At 40.4% G+C, this 7,778-nt stretch overlaps 1 pseudogene; it reads left to right on the plus strand.

Moving 5' to 3' along the window:
- Window positions 1–5,459: 5,459 nt before the first annotated feature.
- LOC140238936 (uncharacterized) lies at window positions 5,460–7,403 on the plus strand (annotated as a pseudogene).
- Window positions 7,404–7,778: the final 375 nt, after the last annotated feature.

The following is a 7,778-nucleotide window of genomic DNA, read 5'->3' on the forward strand; positions in this document are numbered from 1 at the left end:
ATGTAATACACCATTGAAGGAAAAAAAAAAAGTAAAATAGCTAAGTATTTTGTTTCGTGATCTTGTGGGGTTCGAACCCGCACGTGTGCAACCTCACGTCTCTGAGACGTCGCCTTTAACCACACGGCCATACGTCTCGACGAGAAAATATGAGGAACGTAAACTGATGTATGTATGAAAGATGAATCAGGAATCGTTTCGTCCACATTCCATTCTCATTTTCAGTTTTAAACTGCAAAATTGTCAACCTGATGAGGAGATGTCAAAGAATAAAATGCATGATTACTGCAGCTTATTGCCTCAGCTACAACATACTTAAGTTTCAGAAGAAATGAAGCAAAATCAGCTGAGATAAAGGTGCTTAAACGTTGTCAAGTAAATGCATGGTTTTAAAAAAGAATCACCTCCCATAGACATAACACGTAAACTTGTCCGATTTTGCGTCTTTACCTTTAATCACATTTTTCAGTGTGATGACGTCATCAAAGGACAAAACAATGACATGATCTTGAAAGACAATTGTTCAAAGTACAACACCTCCGTCGTCGTCATTACATACTATGATCGGCTTGACAAAGGCAGCCTGCAAAATTTTGCAGCAATCGAAGCAATGTGGTCTCCAACACAAAAAAGAGGGATATTGTGTGTGTGTGGGTGTGTGTGTTTGTGTGTGTATAGGTGCGTTTATATACGAACGTGATTTCTACATGGACGAATATGTAATACACCATTGAAGAAAAAAAAAGTAAAATGGCTAAGTATTTTGTTTCGTGATCTTGTGGGGTTCGAACCCGCACGCGTGCAACCTCACGTCTCTGAGACGTCGCCTTTAACCACTCGGCCATACGTCTCGACGAGAAAGTATGAGGAACGTGAACTTATGTATGTGAAAGATGAATCAGGAATCGTTTCGTCCACCTTCCATTCTCATTTTCAGTTTTAAGCTGCAAAATTATCAACCTGATGAGAAGATTTGAAAAAAAAGATAAAATGTATGATTACTGCAGCTTATTCTGTCAGCTACAACATACTTAAGTTTCAGAGGAAATGAAGCAAAATCAAGTGAGGTAAAGGTGCTTGAGCGTTATCGTCAGTGCATGGTTAGAAAAAAAAAAATCCCCTCCCACAGACATATCACATAATCTTCGCTGATTTTGATATCTTGCCTTTAATCACAACTTCTAGTATGATGACGTCATCAAATTAGACAACATCGACATGAACTTGATAGACAATTGTTCAAAGTATAACATATTCATGGTACGTCGTCAGATTTGGTATTGACATGACGATCAAACACACGAACATGAGGCAGCTAATAGTACCTGTGTGAAATTATTATAGGCATGGTTATCAAATTCCCCTAAAATTTCCTTAAAATTGCTTTATTTTTACACAGAGTTCAGTTATCCCTTTAAACTCGTCACAGTTTGATTGAAATTATTTACATTATACATCAATACCATATTGAGTTCCATAGCTGATCACGTTTGCTAATTAATTAAGATTAATTGTCTAGAATGTGTCATATGGCCAGCCTGTATACACACGTATATACACATACACAATGCTAAATGTATGTATCAAACCTCTGTAACACAACTTTGAACTAACTGTAGGAATTATCGCTGCACTTATCATCCATACTTTTTATCACTCTGTGAATCTCCACAAAAACCACTAATTGACAAATAATCATCAATACAGAAGACTGACTTAAAGGAACAAATCAAATACCTTTTTTACAATGTATAGCTTGTTACATGTATAAATCAGCACAAAGTAACCACGACTACATTGTGTTATTGAATTGATATGAACAAATTTCGCTCACACTCCGGAGGTGCACTAATTCCAACTAAAATGCACGTTTCATCTAAACAAAATAAATATCATTTTGTTACAATATACTATGATCAGTTTGTAAACCCAGTCTGCAAAATTTTGCAGCAGTCGAAGCAATGCGGTCTCAAACACAAAACAAAGGGTACTGTGTGTGTGTGTGTGTGTGTGCGTATAGGTGTGTTTACATGCGAACGTGATTTCTACATGGCGAAGGTGTAGTACTCCATTGAAGAAAAAAAAGTAAAAAAAAAAAAAGTATTTCCTTTCGTGCTCTTGTGGGGTTCGAACCCGCATGTGGGCAACCTCACGTCTCTGAGACGTCGCCTTTAACCACTCGGCCATACGTCTCGACGAGAAAATATGAGGAACGTAAGCTTATGTATGTGAAAGATGAATCAGGAATCGTTTCGTCCACATTCCATTCTCATTTTTAGTTTTAAACTGTAAAATTGTCAACCTGATGAGGAAATATCAAAAAATAAAATGCATGATTACTGCAGCTTATTGTCTCAGCTACAACATACTTAAGTTTCAGAGGAAATGAAGCAAAATCAGCCGAGATAAAGGTGCTTAAACGTTGTCAAGTCAATGCATGTTTTTTTAAAAAAATCACCTCCCATAGACATAACACGTAAACTTGTCCGATTTTTCTTCTTTACCTTTAATCACAATTTAAAGTATGATGACGTCATCAAATTTCAAAACCATGACATGGACTTGAAAGGCAAATTTTCAAAGTACAACATATCTGAATTTGGAATAATATTGAGCTTAAACAACAGAGATACGAGCAAATGAATGTCAGAAACAGTACCTCAAAAAAAATTAATTCCACTTTTTTGATTTCAGATGATATTATGACGTCATAATGTTTATGCAAATATTGATACTTGAAACGTTAATTCCAATTCATATGCTTTTGTAATATGCAATAAAAACATAGGGTCACCGGACGTTTTAAAGAGCTATGGCGAAATAAACAAAGACATGTTTTTCGCTATATTTGCACATAGACGCGCACAGGAAATTTCAACTTTGACGCCAGCGCATTCCTTTGTTATAGGTCAAAATTGATCGGAAATCAATGGATATTGTTACTTAACCCGTTCCTTACGGGAACCTGGTTTACCAGGTTCCCGTGGGAGCAACTGATATACGGGAACCTGGTTTACCAGGTTCCCAAAATGAAGACAAGGGTGCCTGCTTTAGTGACCTAAATCCATGTTTCTTTGTGTTAGAATGCTCAAAAAAGTGGGTTTGATAAAAAGATCAGAGTTTATTCTATCAGGATTTGTTCTCCTGCTGTTTAAAAAAGGGGGTTTTACAGTATTATGTACCTTTTCCTGATTTAGTGTTTTGCTTGTTCTGCTGTAAACTCGTACGAACATGTACATAGATCAAGGCTGAGATCAGTTAGAAATGCGGGTTCGCTGACCCCAGTCACCTCATTCAGGTACCTGGTTTTGCGTAGAACAAAAGATTCTGAGAGCTCATCAGCGCACGCTCTATTCATACCTCGCACCCGATCGATATTTCCATTGTTCACGGGCACATGTAGTTGACCGTAGAAAGGGGGACACAATGAACCGCTTGACTGCCTTCAAACAGCTGTATTACCAACCTGTGTGCCTCTCTGTCGACGGGCGAAAAGAATCTCGTTTGGGGGCATTAAAGGCACTCAGAGAATGCGGAAGGAACGGGTTAATGTATCAGAAATCCAGATCTGTCAAAAAATGCGCATATTCACGTTGCTTACGCGCACTGTGCGCGAAAATGCGCGGACGGACGCGTACGCGCGGAACGCTTAACATTGTATGAAACTTCGAGATTTCCCATTGGAAAGTTGTTTTGAGCATTTTAAAAGTTTGACGCGCGCGTACGTCCGCGTAATGATGTCCTAGGTAATTAGCATTTAAAAGTAAGGTAGAGCGTGACCTGGGCCGGTATTCCATAAACTAGATAAGCATGCTTAAGTCAGAAAGTCTAAGCAATTTTGCTTATTTTCTGGCTAAGATAAAATTCTTAGCTTAAGTTCGTATTCCACAAAAATTGGCTAAGAATTTGTCTTAGCATTTTGCTAAGAATTTTGCTAAGAATTTTATCTTAGCTAAGACAGATTTCGGCTTGCTGGCTAAGCATATTTTCTTAAAAATGTGCCGTCGGTATTCCATAACGGTTTGTCTAAGAACTTTACCCTAAATTTAAGACAGCTATTGAGCTGTCTTAACTTGGGTTCCAGTAAGAAAAAATTATGGGTGTAGCATAACAATGTAGAAAAGATGGCGGCTTTAGCTCATGATTTTTCATCTTTTTGCTATTTAAAGAATTTCATCAGTAATTAAAATGAAATGAGTTCAGGGTTTGACGATGCGTCTCGTGTGCGTCTCGTGGGAACTTGCACAGTAACAATACGGCAGAAACTCGGTGGGCCATGGGCCACGGGGGAATGGGGGGGGGGGGTATGTGTTGCGCGTATATGCGTGCCCTCGACCTCCTTCTCAGCGCGCATTAGCGGCGGAGTGGAGCGCGCAGCTGGAGGAACGCACATAGCCGCCCGGATATAAAGTCTACGTTTATGTCACAACCCCCTACATTACGTATAAGCGTAGACGTATGTAATGCCCTTTATACACGTGCGGCGATCACAGTTTGTGTATCGAGTCAGGCAAGTATGGTAGCCCTACTACATATCGACCACCCTTATTGAAACCGACCGCGTACACGCAGTGGCTTTATCGCGTATAATATCAAAACTTACGCATGGGACTAGGCGCATACGCGTAGAAATCGAATATGCATCACTTGACCAAGAGAAATGAGGAGGAAACAGGTAAGAAATTCAAGTAACGTATTAGTTTTCTTTAAAAGAACATCCTTAACATTAAAATTCGTATGTACCTTTCATGAAAATCCGTTATAGATGTTTGTAGAACACATTTTCGTCGTTGTTTTGACGATAAATATAACCTGGCCTACGCTGTCTGCCGACCAACTGTGATGACGTCATGTGTATTTTACAAGTATGTCGCCAGCTACGCTAATATGCCATATAACCATTGGCTGTCGTGTCTCTATTCTCACTAGTTTCTCTGAAACTAAATTATGACCTCGAAAAAAAAAATTCATGTGATGATGATGATAGTAATAATGATGATAATGTGAATTCAGTGTGAGGATTATCATTTGGATGAAATATACGATATGACTCTGTAGTCAATAGGAGATGATTTTAGAGTGAAATTATTAAAAAAAAAATGTTGATGAGTGTGACGAGATGGGTGACGAGTGTGACGAGGACGGATGACGGGGTGTTGTTGATGATTGTGATTATGACGACATAAAGCTAATCTATGAAAACTAAAGTAATGACTTTTTTAATCAAACCTTGAATTCAGATTCACATTTTTAATGAAATACATAATTTCAAAAACCTGTTTTAATAATCGTCATAGGCAAATCCGCGACGGATTAGTCGGAGAACTTATACTCAGAAGAATTTCCGGCGAGCTCTTGCACTCGTGAGGAATGGTGTCTCAGCGAGGAGAGCTGCATATCGGTGCGGGATCCCGAAAACTACCTTGCTGGACAGACTTCGAGGTCGAACACATTCCAGCATGGATCTCGGAAAAGGCACAATTTTGACACCAAAAGATGAAAAGGCTCTGGTGGAACATCTTAAGAAGCTTGCATCATTCGGCTATGGTCTTACCAAAACCTAGGTATGTGAGTATTTTATCAAAAACTTAAAAATTATCAGAAATGTGATTATTTATCGGATCTAGTTTTCTTTAAATTACTCAAAGTTCGACACATATTTCCACATAATGTCACACAGTCCAGTATGACTACAAGGAAATATATCAGATGACATATTCTTAATTGGTGTCGTCTTCTTTTTTTTTTCTCCTTTTTTTTGTGTCGTTTTATAGGTGATCCACCTTGCGACTGATATGGCCGATGAGCTCGGACGAAGACCAGCCGATGTCAAGGGCAGACTACTGTCGGACACATGGTACAGCCTTTTCATGCGCAGGTGGCCCTCTCTGCGTCTGGCGGCACCAAGCAAGCTCCAGATGAATCGTGCTAAGGCAACCACAGATGAAATCTTGACAAAGTATTTCGAAGAACTACATCATGTCATGGAGAAGTACAAGCTTCTGAACAAACCCAGCAGTGTGTTCAATGTTGATGAGACCAATTTCAACACTGAGCACAAACCGCCAAAGGTTGCATGTGCAAGAAACAAGTCAAGAACGAACTCTATAACATCTCAGAGAATCGCAACAACAACAATCTTGGCTTGCGGGAATGCTGGAGGCAGAGCTTTGCCCCCATTCTACGTGTTCAAGGGAAAGAAGCGTATGTCACAACTCTTGGATGGCTCCCTACCAGGTTCGAAGATGACCATGACTGACAGTGGGTGGAGCAATGGAGAGGTGTTTCGACAGTTCCTTACCGAGCACTTCCTGCCATCCTTGCCACATAGAGAAAGAGGCGAATTCGTTATGCTTCTCTATGATGGGCACACTTCCCATATCAGCATTCCTGTCATCGACTTCGCCAGGGAACACCAGATCGTCCTTTTCGTGTTGCCGGCGCACACTTCCCATGTGACACAGCCACTCGATGTTGCTTGTTTTTCAGCAATGAAGTCAGCTTACAACCAAGAGTGTGCACGCTACATGCAGAAGAACCCTGGAGAAATGATCAACCGCTATGACATCGCTCGACTGTCTGCTCCGGCATACCTCCGTGCAATGAAAGCAGACAACCTGAAGTCTGCTTTCAGGAAGACGGGAATACATCCCTTCGACCCAACTGCTGTAGGAATACCTGAAGTTTCAATGACAAGTAGACTTGTCACACCCAAAGCACCTGGGAAGGCATCCTCCTCAGCTTCCTCCTCATCCTCCTCAGCCTCCTCCTCATCATCCTCCTCAGCTCCCTCCTCATCCTCCTCAGCCCCCTCCTCATCCTCCTCAGCCCCCTCCTCTCAAGACAGAGTCCATCAGATTGGACCCAAGGGCGACATGGGAGACCGAAGGAAACGAAAGCATGCTCGGAAACAGACTGAGGTAGACAGATTTTTGTCAGCAAGAATGCCTTCTCCCCCTGAACCACGTACAAAGAAAAGGGACACCGCCTCTTTCTACAGAGCTTCCGGAGTGTGCATCACGGAAGATCATGTGTTCTTGAAACTCATCAGAGTAGAGGAGGAGAGATCGAAGAAGAGATCATCACGACAAAAGGTTAAGACGTCTGAGGGCAATGATCAGCCAGGACCGTCAGGTGCCACGACTAAGTCCGTCACAAAGACGAGCAGGAGGCTCTTCGAAACCCCACTCGAGAACATCGAGTCGGATGATGAAGAAGATGAGAATCCCTGTTGCGTGTGCAGGAAGAATACTCCCCCACACCCACCTCAGTCTAACATCGAAATATTCACATGGGTGGCGTGTGATATTGAAGGATGCACACACTGGGTACACCAGAAGTACTGTACCGGTTCAAACCGTACATTCGGAAGAAATGACGTTTACATGTGCCCATGCCATTAGGAAAAAAAAAAAAGAAATACATGCATTTTGTTGAAATAAATGTATGTATCTGAAAAGTTAAATTAATTGTTTGTATTGTTGTTAATTTTGAATATGATTGTTTGTGTTTTATAAATGGATGAAAATGATATGAATGTGTGACTGGATGGCTTCTCAGCAATGAACTGAATGATTGAATATGTGACAAGGTGGCTTCCCAGCAATGAACTGAATGATTGAATGAAACATGACTCAATTTCAATAATTCTGAAGTAATAAAAACACTTTTAATTCACTTCCTCATCACTTACAAACTCTAACAAAATTATGAAAAAAAATGTGTATGAAAATATTTACAAACACAATGAGATAAGGCAATGAAAGAATTCATCAAAG

The sequence above is a fragment of the Diadema setosum genome, chromosome 15, assembly GCF_964275005.1.
Source record: "Diadema setosum chromosome 15, eeDiaSeto1, whole genome shotgun sequence".
Classification (NCBI taxonomy): Eukaryota; Metazoa; Echinodermata; class Echinoidea; order Diadematoida; family Diadematidae; genus Diadema; species Diadema setosum.